Below are 15,101 nucleotides of genomic sequence, written 5' to 3'. Positions count from 1 at the left end.
TGTTTGTTTGTTTTCTCCTTTTTCCCATGGAACAGGGTCTCCTGCAGCTAAGGCTTTCCTCAAAGTTAACTATGTTAACAAAGGTTGGCCCTGAATTGAATTGATCCCTGTGCCTGTACATCCTAAGTACTAGGATTAAAGACAGACCATTGCGCTTTGTCCAGCTCCTGGAAATGTTTAGAACTAAATTTGTGCACATAATGGAAATAAATAATATAAGTAACACCACCTATAAAAGAAAAACTTTCAAAGTGCTCACAAAAAGTTTTTACAACGATCTTACAAGTCATACATCAAAATTAAACACCTTCAATCAAGATGTTCCGAACATCCAATATAGTAGATACCACTCGCTAAATGAAGCTCAAAGGCATTTAGTTGGCCAAAATAAATAGAATATATACTATAAGATTTCAGTTTTATAACATCCCAAATTTATATAGATTAAAATGATGAAGAAATGTTACTATAATTTAGAGTTACAAGGGGTGGACTATAGGAGAACAGCATGAAAGTTTTTTTCAAAGATGGTGGAACTGTTCTGTGTTGCAATTGCATAAAATTATATATGTGTTAAATTCATAGAAATACAACTTCCCAGAGAAAAAATAAATCTTTGTGCATGTTAAGCAAAATAAATGAAAAACAAACAAAACAACAACAAAGTCTAAGTAAACAGTAAAAAAAAATGCCCATTATAAAACTGGAGTATTTAAGAAAAGTAAATTTCCAATCTATGCCAAGAAAATACTTGCAATGGCCACAGTGTTCTTAATCCATCTTTATTATATATATCAGGAATAGTGATATAGAAATGCATGATGCAAAAATGATGGAGGGAAGGGCAGATTATTGAATCTATTTTTATTCAAAGTAGAACTGTTAATCTCAAAATATTTTACATTTGCATGGATTTTCATTTATTGATATAAGTTTAAGGTCAATTTTGCTATACAGTTACATTTTTACTCTTGTTTAAAGTATGATGCTTATGCAGTTCATTTTAATATATAATTAAAAATTACAAATTAACAGTCATCCATAATAGTCAAACTTATAGCCATATTAGGCTTTATTTTAGGAATATAAATATATATTTCAATTAGGTAGGTAACCTTCCAAAACTTCAAGGACCTACAAAATATGATATTTAAGATATTTTAATTACATAGCTTCTCTAGGATCATGAACTATAGGCTCAATGTGCTTTGTTTATGGCTAGAATCCACTAATGAGTGAATACATACCATATTCAGTTTTTTGGGTCTGGATTACCTCACTCAGGATGGTGTTTTCTAATTCCACCCATTTGCATGCAAAATTCAAGATGTCATCGTTTTTTTACCACTGAGTAGTACTCTGATGTGTAAATGTGCCACATGTTTTTATCCATTCTTCATTTGAGGGGCATCTAGGTTGTTTCCATATTCTGGATATTACAAATAATGACGCTATGAACATAGTTAAACAGACGCTTCAAAGAGTTAAAGTTTTTGTCAAATAGGTCTTTCACTTCCTTAGTTATAGTTACCCCAAGATATTTTATGTGATTTCTGGCTATTGTGAAAGGTGGTGTTTCTCTTTTTCCCTCTCAGTTTCTTTATCATTTGTGTTTAGAAGGGCTACTGATATTTTTTGAGTTGATCTTGTATCCTGCCACATCACTGAAGGTATTCATCAGCTGTAGGAGTTCTTTGGTAGAGTTTTGGGGTCACTTATGTACACTATCATATCGTTTGCAAATAATGAAAGTTTGACTTCTTCTCCAATACAAATCCCTTGATTTCCTTTTGTTATCTTATTGCTATTGCTAAAACACAAGAACTATGTTGAAGAGATATTGAGAAAGTGGACAGTCTTGTCTTATTCCTGATTTTAGTGGAATTGCTTTGAGTTTCTCTACATTTAATTTGATGTTAGTTGTTGGCTTGCTGTCTATTGCTTTTATCATATTAACATATGATCCCTAATCTCTCCTAGACCTTTATATGAAGGGATGTTGGATTTTGTCAAGTGCTTTTTCAGCATCTAATGAAATGATCATTTTTTTCTTTCAGTTTATTTATATGATGGATTACATTGATAGATTGTCATATGTTTAACCAGCCCTGCATCTGTGGGATGAAGCCTACTTGATCATGATGGATGACTTTTTTGATATGTTCTTGGGTTTGGTTTGCCAGTATTTTATTGAGAATTTTTGCATCCATGTTCACGAGTGAGATTTGTCTGTAATTCTCTTTCTTGGTTGAGTCTTGTGTGGTTTTTGATATCAGGTTTACTGTAGCCTCATAAAAGGAGTTTGGCAATGTCTCTTCTGTTTATATTGTGTGGAATAATTTGTAGAGTATTGGTACTAGTTCTTCTTTATAAAAGCTAAAGTTTATAGGGGCACACTACAAATGCTGCATCTTTATGGACATGCCTAACAGAATGATTCTGTTTACATCACAGGCTTGTGATTTGATTACAGTATGTTCATCTTTTTGAGAGCAGCCCTATGTAGTTTTTCATCACCGAATCCGCTATAAACAGAGATTAGGTGTTCTGTGAGAGCAGATTTGTGTTTGAAATCCATATGGCAACAATGACATTTATATGACAGTCCCAATCACTTGTGTTTAAGCGGTCCTCAAGTGTGCTCTTAGCAGTAAAGGTCTTCAAGCACATGGCACACTGTAAGGTCTGTATACCCAGTCTACCCATGTGTCCTCAAATATCCTGTGTGAGAGTTTTCTTCAGTGTAAATGTTTTCCCATGCTACAAGCTCAAGAACAGTTTATGTGTCTTAAGGTGGCGCAACAGTTTTCTACACAATGAAAGCCTTGCTCCAGACACCTGAAAAATTCTCACCCAGACTCTGAATCTCATTTACCATAACATGACTTCCATCAGTATTCTGACAAAATAACCCTTGATTGTGATTTCTGGGAACTTCTGCCACTCTGTTGTCAACTGTAGAATTGATCAATGAAGGCTGGTTGTCAGGGAAATGCATGTCTGCTTTGAATGATATACAAGCCTTTGAAACCTGCCCTTTTTCTTACAACATCTGAACTGCTTGATTCTACATGGAGGGTACATATGTTATTCTCTTTAAAACCACTATCTACAGTAGAGAGCGCTGGTGACTTCATTTCCCTCTGCTCTGATGTCAACCTCTCTACAGAAGATTGTAATACATTGCTTTCCTCTTCTCTAACATGGGAATCTAGGTTTTCAGAACTATCTTCTAAAATCTCAATTATCTCACAGTCTATCAGAGTTTTCTTCTTCGTTCTTAGCATCTGTATGCAAAGATTGACACAAGGCAGTGTGGTGGTTATTTTTCATAGAAAGATCAATTTCCAGGTGCTTGGACAAAGTTTCTGTGTATTTTTCTGCAATGTGAACCATCTGAAGGTAACTGGCAAGAGTCAAGTATTTCCAAAGCTCTTTTCACCTCAAGTGCTCCAGTATAGCAGGGCAGCAACTTTCTGCCAACTTCTGTACTGTGCAGAATGGTGATTCTGACGTGTTTTGGCTGTGTGAGTAAAAACTGTGCTCTCATGGAAGTAGAGCCAGCAGCCAAAATCATTTTGCCCCTGGAAGTCAGTAACATATAATATAAATTGATACCTCATAAAATAATTCCTGCTGTCTCAGCAGGTTCGTTTTCTGTAAGATTGTATCACCTTGTTGATAAACAGGAAATATAGACCATCAGACTGCTCACCATCACCTCACAAATCTGACTTTGAGCCTTCTGCTGTAATGGTGGCTCAAGCTAGAAGGTGGACTTAGCCGTGCTGAAGGAAACACTTTGGTGCCAAACACCCTTATGGTTTCTGGAGGCTGTCAGGACACCCTGGAAGGACATCCTGGGATGCTCTGTCTTCCTCACTTTTTCCCACTCAGTAGTCTCTCACTTGGCACCAAAAGCCTTGCCTTGGGAGCCCCCACCATTTAGTTTTGTACAGGCCCCAACCCCGGCACCTCTTACAAAATGTCAGAGTCATCCACAGGGCCCTAGATAATGGGTCCCAGGAATAAGTCCTTGTGACATTCTGAGACTGAATATCTGTGAAGGGGAAAGCGGGTGGGGTGTAGCCTGGGCTGGTCCACTGACTCTAGTCTCCCAGGGCCCAGACCAGTTCTTTGGCTCCCTTCCAAGACTGGTCTTAGACAATGCAGTTTCCCATAGGGACATGATTTCCAGAGAGCACACACCCCAGCTCAGCTCTCTGGTCACTTCTGAACTTACAAACAAGGCCACCATCTGGATCATGACAATCGATTTTTACCTTAGCAAACATTTTGTTTGTTTTAGTTGTATAAATACATATTGCATGAAAATTCTATCAGTATATTTTCAAGAATGTTACCCAAAAATGATTAATATTTTCACAAGTTGCTTCTATAAACATATTATTTATTATTTTACTGTCTTAATTTTTCAAAGAGTCTTTTGAGTAGTCACCTGAATATAGATAAGAAAATGTAATATTACAAATTAACTTTGAAAAGTTCCTTGTTTACAAGTACTAAAAATTCATAGAAAAAAATAAAAAGAAACTAACTTTTGATTCTTAAACTGCCTCAAATAATGGAATTGTGCATGTTCTATAGTTTACATTGCTTTCTTTTTAACCCTTTTAAACAAAATGATTATGTTATTACTAGGCTCCCTTATACATGGTTATGATATAAAAATTATTAAAATTTTTATCATATAGAGGAGAGAAATAGAGTGGGATCCATAGATGGCATTGCTTTTTGAGGAGAAACAAGAAGGTGAATAGCAGGGTACAAGTGTCCTAAATAGGAAAATAGGAAAAGGGGGGCTTTAATTAAGGAGTGGGGAAATAAATGAAGAAAGAGAGAGAAATGAGGGTCTGACAAATATCTATCTAAAATGCCTATAATTTATGTAAGTTGGTACACACACATGCACACACACATATATAATTTAAATGAAATTCTTCATCTGCTGACAATACTTTAAGAGCCAAAGTCCATTTAATATCAGGCATGAAAGGACCCCTTATGAATTGTTAGTAAAGGTTTTCCAAGACTCCCAAAACATTATAGGCTATTACCTTTGGTAGTTTCCACAGAGTCCAAAACCCCTTATGTGGAGGACATGATATTCTTCAGATGTAGGACCTGGAGGACATGACTTGGTCTGACCCAAAAGCCTCGGCCCCAAAAACTAGCTTTCACGGTACCAGACAGCATTGTTCAAGCTTCCAGAGGATAGAAGCAGCCAATAGTTTCACCCATCTATGATATCTATGTACCACAAAATAAGTAAAATGAACTTATGATTTTATCACTTTGTCAAATACTAAAACATTTTATCGAATTTGCATGTTCTATGGTTTTATATTTTGCAAGCTTTTAACTATTTTAAACATAAAGTGATTGGGCTACTATTGTTAGATCATAGTACACACAGTTATGTCCTAAAAAATAATTAAAACTTTGTATTATATAAAGGAAAGAATTACAGGGGAACCCTTAAATGCCCTTGGTTGACTTCTGTTTATTCAATGTCTGAAGTGGAAACCCTAAAACAAGGAACATTCCTGCATTTCTGGTGGGAGTGCAAGCTCGTACAGCCCCTTTCAATGTCAGTATGGCGATTTCTCAGAAAATTAGGAAACAGTCTTCCTCAAGACCCAGTAATACCACTTTTAGGTATATATCCAAAGGATGCTCAATTGTGTCACAAGGACATGTGCTCAACTATGTTCATAGCAGATTTGTTTGTCACAGCCAGAACCTGGAAACAACCTGATGCCCCTTGACCAAAGAATGGATAAGGAAAATGTGTAACATTTACAAAATGGAGTACTACACAGCAGAAAAAAATAACGACGTTTTGAATTTTTCAGGAAAATGAATGGAGCTAGAAAACAACGTTTTGGGTGAGGTAAACCAGACACAGAAAGACAACTCTCCCATGTACTCATTCTAAGTGGTGTTTTAACAAAAAGCAAAGAAAACCAGCCCACAAATCACAATCCCAGAGAACTTAGTCAACAATGAGGACCCTAAGGGAGAGATACATAGAGCTAATCTACATGGGTAGTAGAAAAAGACAAGATCTCCTGAGTAAATTGGGAGCATGGGGACCTTGGGGGAGGATTGAAGCGGGGAGGGGAGAGGCATGGAGGGGTGCAGAGAAAAATGTAGAGCTCAATAAAAATCAATTTTAAAAGGTTGGAACTAATGGGTGACTAAGTGTTTGAATACTCACCTGGGGAAGTTAATTTGTGTTGACATAGCCTCTGGCCTGTTATAGCCATCATGTGGGAGAAAAGGCACCAGTAAGATAGACCATGCATACAATTAGAATACAACCCAGACTTTGAGCACAGAATTCTTTTTGGATTACTGAGAAAATGATACCTTAATGTAAATCAATGCTGATGTTTTGTATATCAACAATAGGAACCATGGCACATTTGAGTCTACATTCTGATTAATGCATTTGTATTGAATGACTCATCTTGGATCTAACTTCTCGTGGAAATCCCCACTTCTAGGTGGGCAAACTTTTCATGTGGATAAATGCTTGGGGCTGAAGCCTCTGGGTGGTGTGGGAAAGTGTTTACATAACATTGTAAGTGATTCACAGTGCTTCTAAAGTGTATGTAATTACACATGATCTTAATACGTTTTCCAACACAACTTGGACCCTTTTAATTCCTTTCCCTACCAACTCAGTGGAAATATCCCATTGATCTGGATTCAGAACCACTCTATGATTAGCTCAGCATGTTTTAGTTCAATCTTTGTAGCTTATTTGCCTTAGAGAAACACACAGGCTTTATTCTCTATTTGGGTGAAGACTACTCTCTCGTATATTTGGAGACATGTATGTAATATATAGAGAAAACTATATAATACACTTTGTACCTTAAAATTCATTAGCTTTGATCTCTGCCCAATTTTATTCAGGTAACATACTGCCTTGATTATTCAACACTAAGCCTTAACAATCAGTTAATGTAAGGTCTCCCCCCACTTTTTTTTGTCGGCATTGTTTTGGCATTCATGGACTTGGCATTTCTAAAAGGAAATCTGAAATACGCCAGATAATTTCTGTAAAACACCTGCTACATTTTAACTGGAATTGTATTGAATCTGTAAATTACTTTTTTGTTTGAGTTGATATACAAAAAACATTAAAAATGAATATAGTATAAGCAAGCCAAACCTTGATATAAGTTTAAAGAAGAAAAAGAAACGAAGTTGATTCTAGTAATCAGATAATTGCTGGGATATTTCTGTTTTAGAAAGTTACATAAATAATAGATAAAAAGAAACTGAATTAGATATCTGATTTCTACATCTAGAATTTGCAGATACTCTACATATTTAAATCAATCATGATAGCAAATTTTCAAACAAAGATTTTCTTTCTTTTTATTTCTCCTTTTTGTTCTTCTTTTCTTGCTGAGTTTAGATGAAATAGATGCCTGCTACCAAGACCAACACCTGTAAAAGTTAACTAAAATTTCTGTTTTCCTTTTCCCTTTGGCTTTTATACATACAAGTTGTGCTTGTATTATATATGTGCATAGCTTATGCGTTTGGTGCCTGAGGAGGTCAGAAGTGGGCATCAGACCCCTAGCACTGGAATTATGAAGAGTTGAGAGCTGACATGTATGTGATGAGAATTAAGTGTTCAGCTGCTGAGGTGTCTCTTCAACCCCTGACATTTGCTTTCTGTTTCCTTCTTTTACTTTTCAAATTACTCCAGTTATGATGTTTTAATAAGCATATAAAAATACAATTGTATTGGAGCATATGAGATAAATGACAATGAACTAGATGTGTCTAATGCTTTGGGTGGTAGCAGGGGTGTATAAATTACAGATTTTACAAATTTGTAAATTATAATTTATAAAAATATGTACTTTACAAAGTGGCTGTCTCAATCATGAGAGGGGGAACTATTTAATCAAATTGATTTGAATACTTTGTCAACTAAACACTATGCTTTGGAAATCTCTTTGTAAAGGAGACAAAGAATATTTTAATAGAATTCATTTGTTACTTATGAATTCTGGGCACACAATAAACTAGCAAATAGCTATGACGACAACAAAAACCCTCAAGCATGTCACTAGCAGGCAGGAAATATCTGATAGCATCTACACTGCTAGATATATGTTATCTAAATAAGCCAGGAGAAAGTCCAGTCCTTGTGACCTTTATTATTTCTGCCCCTGGAACATAAAAGTTGGCTCGGTGTTTATTCCATGTTATTTGAAATTGCTGTGGTATTTTTGAAGTTTTATCCTCCCTTTCCTTTCTTTCCTGTCTTATTTCCTTTCACTCTATCTAGGAAGCATGCTACTATTATGGCTTCTAAGTTACGTGAGACTTCTGTCTGGATATTACTCGTGTCTTACTTTGGGCTTGCTGGGCAGAGCACGAGATTTCGTTGCTGTTGTTCCATGGTGGATTTTTCTTTGATGGTTTTAACTCAGTTTTACACTTCCCATTTGTTTTGTTTTTTTTTTGTATTGTTTTACTTTGTTCCATTGCATTTTTGTACAGTGTGGGATTTTAAAATCTCATTTTTCAGGAAGCCAGCCATGCTTCTTTTTAAAATATATATTTTGTGTATTTTATTTTTTATTTTTATTCATCTTACATACCAACCACAGTTTCCTCTCCCTTTCCTTTACTCTTCCAGCTTCATCCTCTCCCAAACCTCCCACTCCTCAGAAAGAGTAAAGCTTCCCATGGGAGTCAACAAAGCCTACCATGTCAAGCTGAAACAGGATCAAGCAGAAGCTATGCTTTTTAATTTCTCTCTCTTTTAATTTTCTACCCCCACTCACCTTCACCCCAGAAAAAAAATACTGTTTGATATTTTCATTGTCAAATTATGAAACTCTGCTCATCTGCCAATATGCCTCCCCTCAGAATAATTATCCCAAGGATCTTCATACTCACGCCTTCCTACATCCAGAACTTGCAACCCAGGAAAATGTTTAAATACTTTTTTTTCTTCCCACTTCTGTCTTTAATTTCTATTGTGAGTGAAGAATCAAAGCGAGCTGCCCTCTGATTGCAGGTGCTGATGGGACTCTGTGGGCCAGGCCAGGCTTTGGGAGAGCTCCAAAGCATGGCACAGGATAAAAATCCAGGAATACAAAATAGAAGACCAATACATCCATTCATCTTTCAAAGGTGCTATGATGGCACCCAGTAATAATCCAGATACTTCAGAATCCAGGTAAGCTAGAACGAGAGAAAACAACTCCTGAAAACAGGTTAAAGCATGCACCTGACCAACAAAATATAAAGAACTTAAAGTTCCATGGCCATGTATCAGAGACATATTAGAATAAAGGTCAGGTAACAAACTTTTGATAATGTAATTAGTAATGGCATTGTCTCTAAAGTGAAGAAAAAAAATCCTCTTTCTTGGAACACACTTTTGTGTAGCTTCACAATAATCATGATGCAGTCAAAGAAAGCAGCAGCAGGGAGGACATTGGGTAGGGTGTTGTTTTTCATTTTTGTGGCTCTGTAAAAACATTTCTGAAATAGCAACTTTCACCATGGAGAAAATCTGTACCTTATCCCAGGTCTCATTCCCAACGATAGCAAGACACACAGAAAATATTCTGGGATGTTATTCAGTTATCATCAGCATCTTTAATATTTTTAAAAAAACCACAGAAAACAGGTAATGGAGCTAATTTAGAAGTCTAAAAGTGAAAGGTAAAATTTTTGATGTTAGGTTATAATTGATAGGACAGAATCTATTTGAAAGGTTAATAAGCAACTTTCAAACCATGGAATCAAGCTAGAGTGATGTGCAACTGTAATTATGTGTAGTGAAAAGGCAGATTCACTTTTATATGTTAAAATCCATTTATTCATTATGCAGACAAGAGGTGTGGGAGATTATATTATAGAAATCTGAATTAAGGTTTTAAATTCATTAACTTGTAAAATCCATTTTATGACTAAACAGTATTTTTAAATTATCTTATGAATACCTTTGAATTACTCATGTTTATCTACTTATAAATTTTAATTAACCCTGTAGGTATCAGACACCAGTGTCCGAGTCTATGGCCATATTCTTAAGTGCTCCTATATCCCTAAAGTGCTAATGACAACAGTTGCAAGATCAGTGATGATGTCAGGTGATATGGACATCTCTTTTTATTAATAGTTATATAAAAGACAATGCAGAAGTTTAGGCCCATAGATGAAGAGCTATAGGCAATTAATGGCTGCTAAAAGGAGTCTTTGATAAGTTAATGAATCGCAAGTGGTCAGCCCTATCCATGTGTACAAATGAGCCGCACTACATGGATGAATTGTGGATGGAAAGAGCCTGATTCAGACTGAGATATGACAGGAAGGTCTTTGGAGAGGGTTCTATGATTGAGCATTTTTAAATCACGTGATCAAAAGATGGGGACAGTAATTTTCAGCCGAACAAGGTGTAGTTCTGATAGAGAATTGTGTGCACTGGGGTGGGCTTTAAAGTCTCTCTAAATTCAAACCAGGGCTGCTGGTTTATTGTTACTTCCTGCAGTCTGCTGATCCAGATGCCGAACTCTCAGCTTCTCTAACACTTTATCTGCCTGCATGCCATCATGCTTCCTGCCATGACACTAAGGGACTAAACCTCTGAAACTGTAAGCCAGGCCCAATTAAATGTTTATATTTACAAGAGTTGCCTTGGTCTTGGTGTCTCTCCACAGCAATAAAACCCCAACTAAGACAGTCCACTTTCTCTGGTTCAAGCATGAGCATTTATGGACCATTGATCAACATCTACAAAACTAGCATCTGCATCTTCTTTCTCTAGGGCAGAAAGAAGAGGAGGGGAAGAAAAAGGAAGAGAGAAGAAAGATGAAATATAACTAGTATTTAATGTAAACTATGTAATTAAAAATAAAATTTATGAATTATTGCCAGAAAGGAAAGAAAAAGACTGCAGTTATATATTGGGGGTAGAAATGGAGAAATTTGAATGTGGTTCCAAGCAAACAGCCAATCCTGAGAAAGTTAGTATAGACCAGAACAGATAGCTTGGGATTAATGTGTCATGTTGCTGCCCTGACAGCAAAAGTGTCATCAGGAATTTAGATTAAGAGTTTAGCTAAGAGGCCGGTGGCTCAATCCCCACCATCGCAATAATTGCCTTACAAATAATGAGGACTATTCTTAGTTCTATATAAGTCAGATAATATATTCATGTTTTCAGAATTAATCATAGCTATGAGAGAGACAGTTAAATCTGGAGCCCAGCAGGAACTCAAGCGGGCACCTGAAGGTGGCAACTGAGGGCATCCATCATTGGGATACCAGCAGGAACTCAAGCAGGGACCTGAAGATAGGAACTGAAGCAGAGGCCATGAAGAAGGATTGCTTTCTACTTGCTCCTTGTGGTTTGTTTAACTTGCATGCTTATATAGCACAGGAACACCTGCCCAGGGGAAGGCTGACCATAGCAAACGGGGCCTTCGCATAGCAATCTTTACTCAAGAAAATGCACCACACACTTGTCACAGACCAGACTGCTGGAGGCATTTTTTTGTTGTTGTTGTTGTTTTCGAAACAGGATTTTCCTGTAGTTTCTAGAGCCTGTCCTGGAACTAGCTCTTGTAGACCAGGCTGGCCTCGAACTCAGAGATCTGCCTGCCTCTACCTCCCGAGTACTGGGATTAAAGGCATGTGCCACCACTGCCCGGCTTGGAGGCATTTTTTCTTTCTTTTTTTTTTTCTTTTTTTTAGGAATATCATTCAATTTATTAAATTTTTTTGGGGGGGGACTCCTGTACATTTATTGTCATTTTTTCTTTTTTTCTCATTTTTTTATTAAAAATTTCTATCTCCTCCCCTCCTCCTCCTCCCTTCCCTCCCCTCCCTTCCACCCATACCCCCACTCCGCCCCTCTCCAAGCCAAAGAGCCATCAGGGTTCCCTTCACTATGTTAAGTCCAAGGTCCTCCCAGCTCCCCCTAAGTCCAGGAAGGTGAGCAACCAAACTGACAAGTTGGATGGAAACAGAAAACACCATCCCGAGTGAGGAAACCCAGGCCCAAAAAGATGAACATGGGATGTACTCACTCATAATTGGTTTCTAGCCATAAATAAAGGACATCAAGCCTATAATTCATAAAAAAAATCCTAGAGAAGATATATAAGAAGGTGAATCCAAAGAAAAACATATAGTTATCCTCCTGGATATTGGAAGTAGACAAGATTGCCGGACAAAAAATGGGAACTTGGGGGTGGGGTGGGATGGGGGGTTGGGGGGATGGGGAGAGAAAAGTGTGAAGTAGAAGATGGGAAGAGCTTGGGGGAATAAGATGGTTGGGATATAGGAAGGGTGGATATGGGAACAAGGAATTATATATCTTAATTAAGGGAGCCATTCTAGGGTTGGCAGAGACTTGACTCTAGAGGGGTTCCCAGGTGTCGAGGCATTTTTTTCAATTAAGATTTCCACTTTTCAAATGGCTCTATCTTGTGTCAAATTGACAAAAATATAACCTGCTGATGTCATTTGTGATTAGCTACTTAAAATTTTGGTCTTGCATGAAAACTGCTAAGAACCTGACAGAGTAAGATCAGGTGAGAGAGCAGGGCAGACAATGTCTGAGATGAAAGGCTCTTGGGGAAGAAGAAGGTGTCTGTCCAAATGGCCCTTTCCAAGGATGACGAGATAGTTATTTCAAATTAGATTTTCTATCAGGGGAAAAAAAAGTCCCCCTTTGTTTCCAGAAGATACATAGAAGGGATTTGATCTAAGTGCCTCAGAAGCAAGCAGCTATTTTAGTGTTACAAGATTCTTCACTTCAAATGTATGATGTTTTCCCACCTTGATTTTCTCCAGGTTGTCTTCTCCACGCGTGTTAAGTCCATTATCTGTCTTATCTCGGGTCATAAAATATGAAGCGGCTTGTATGATATGCTGGTGGACATGTGCATTGTTTTCCACGTTTGAGTATTGCACATGCGCCCTGGTCATGACATATATTTGAATCCCTACTTCTGTTTTGTGTTTTGCTCATTTAATTCTTCTTTAAAAAGTTACCTAGGAGTGAGACTGACAGCTCGTGGTAACCCCGTGCCTCTTCCTTGGGGAAAAACACACGGCTTTCCACTGTGGCTGCGTAAGTCAACATTCTCAGTCACGGCGCAGCTCTCAGTTCTTGGCATGCACATGAGACACGCCGTCCCTTTGCTTGTTTTTAATGTAACCACTCTATGAAGTGTGAAGTGGTTTCTAAATGGTTTTAATTTTAATTTCTCTCAGGAATGATGGTGTGCAATAGTTCTACATGATGACTGGTGATTTGAATGCCTCATTTGGAGAAATAGCTATGCAACTCTGTACCTTTTATGGAGACACTTGTTTTTCTGGAAAGTAATGTCCTTTAATTACAAAAAACATTGCAAAGAAAGTACAACTTTTAAAGATATTTCTGTGTGTGTAAGGTTGTGACCATATCTGTGTATGCTTTTGTGTTCTATATGTGTAAGTACATGTGCATGTGTATGCCCATGCATGGGCAGGCAAGAGATCTTCCTCTAGGGATCTCCACATTTTTGTTTCTTGAGATAGGGTTCTCACTGAACTGGAAACACAAGTTGGCTAGGCTACCAAGGAAGCAAACCCCTACAATCTACCTGTCTTGACCCACCTAGGTGAGATTACATTTATGTTAATGTTTTGATTCATTCTCCTGACCTCTGCATTTTCATTGGCGATTTCAATGGACTCACATTTAAAGCACTTGTGATGAAGAGAGCCTGGATGCCATCGATTTTCTTAGCTGCTTTGTGGGTGTGCTAGAATCACATTTCCCTCATGGATGCCTTCATTGTTCTTAAATTGGTTTTTTTTTTTTTTTTTACCATGGTGAATTGTTTGGCCCTCCTCCCTTGTTTCCTCTTAAATCTCTCACCAGGAACCATATACATTTAATACAACATCCTAAATACATCACATTTTACACCCTTTGATTTTTAAGGAACATTTCTCGTCCTCTGTGAGCACTTAAACTATGTGAAAGCTTTCAGTTCCCGTGGCTTCAGTTGGCAAATCTGCTGCCAGTGTCCTTGCCGTTCCCTTGTGCGTGAGGAGTCACTGTATTCTTTTGTTCCAGAAGCTTGGTCCATAATACTCGATCAGAGCAGTGTGTGGCTCTGGAGTTCATGCTGGTGAGGGGATTCACACTGTTCACCTGATCTGGCAGCTCAGCGACCCCTATTTATGAGATATCCCCTCACATTGCTCTTGTTTTCTGGCAGCGTCTCCAGGGGAAAGGCTCCTGTGTTTTACATTGATCCAGGAATCTTCAGTACTCATGTATGTGATTTTATTCTTTACCCTGCTCTATTGACTCAATTGTTCTGGTCTCCTCTTCAAATTTCTGGTTCCTCAGCCTGTTCATTCTACTATCAAGCCATGCGGACTTAAAAAAATATTTAGCTTGGCACATGATCAATTTTTCTACTTTCATTTATCTGTACCTTTAGAGGACTGGAATTTTATTTGGTTTCAGATGTTTTGATGATATCACTCTTTGCTGTCTCCTTATCCTATGACACTTCATAGGCTTTGAATTTGATGATCACATGTCATATTTACATGCACTCACATAACCTGTCATGCCATGGTTGGGCTCCCAGCTGACCTGCATATTTCCTGGTTAAGACGGTACACCCCTCTGTTCACCCCACTGACTTTCTTGGCTTTGTGAAGACAACATCAGCCCCACTGTAAGGGTTTCTATGGATGAACCAGCTACAGAAAACAGCGAGTGTTATTCATGACTTTGTTAACTAAATGTGGGTCAAGAAAAGGTGGACAGAGTAACCAGTGAAGTTCAGGTTTGAGATCAGTCTAAAGAAAGGGAAGTATCTGAGTGTATTTTAAAAACCTATATTTCCTAATAGAAAGAGAAGAACCTGACAAAGAAAGGCCATTAAAATTGCATGAGAATAAGCAAACTGCCACACACAATCATCTTTTCTCATTATTTCAAGCATCAAGATACCAGATGCATTCTCAAACCAAACAGATTGCTTTTCCTTAGCAATTAAATATATAAAATCTATTTA

At 37.5% G+C, this 15,101-nt stretch overlaps 1 pseudogene; it reads right to left on the bottom strand.

Moving 5' to 3' along the window:
• Positions 1-2,467: 2,467 nt before the first annotated feature.
• Positions 2,468-4,258, bottom strand: LOC119823780 (annotated as a pseudogene).
• Between the last annotated feature and the right edge of the window lie 10,843 nt (positions 4,259-15,101).

The sequence above is a fragment of the Arvicola amphibius genome, chromosome 9, assembly GCF_903992535.2.
Source record: "Arvicola amphibius chromosome 9, mArvAmp1.2, whole genome shotgun sequence".
Lineage (NCBI taxonomy): Eukaryota > Metazoa > Chordata > Mammalia > Rodentia > Cricetidae > Arvicola > Arvicola amphibius.
Note: the sequence above shows the minus strand (reverse complement) of the source record. Positions and strands in the feature narration are given on the sequence as shown.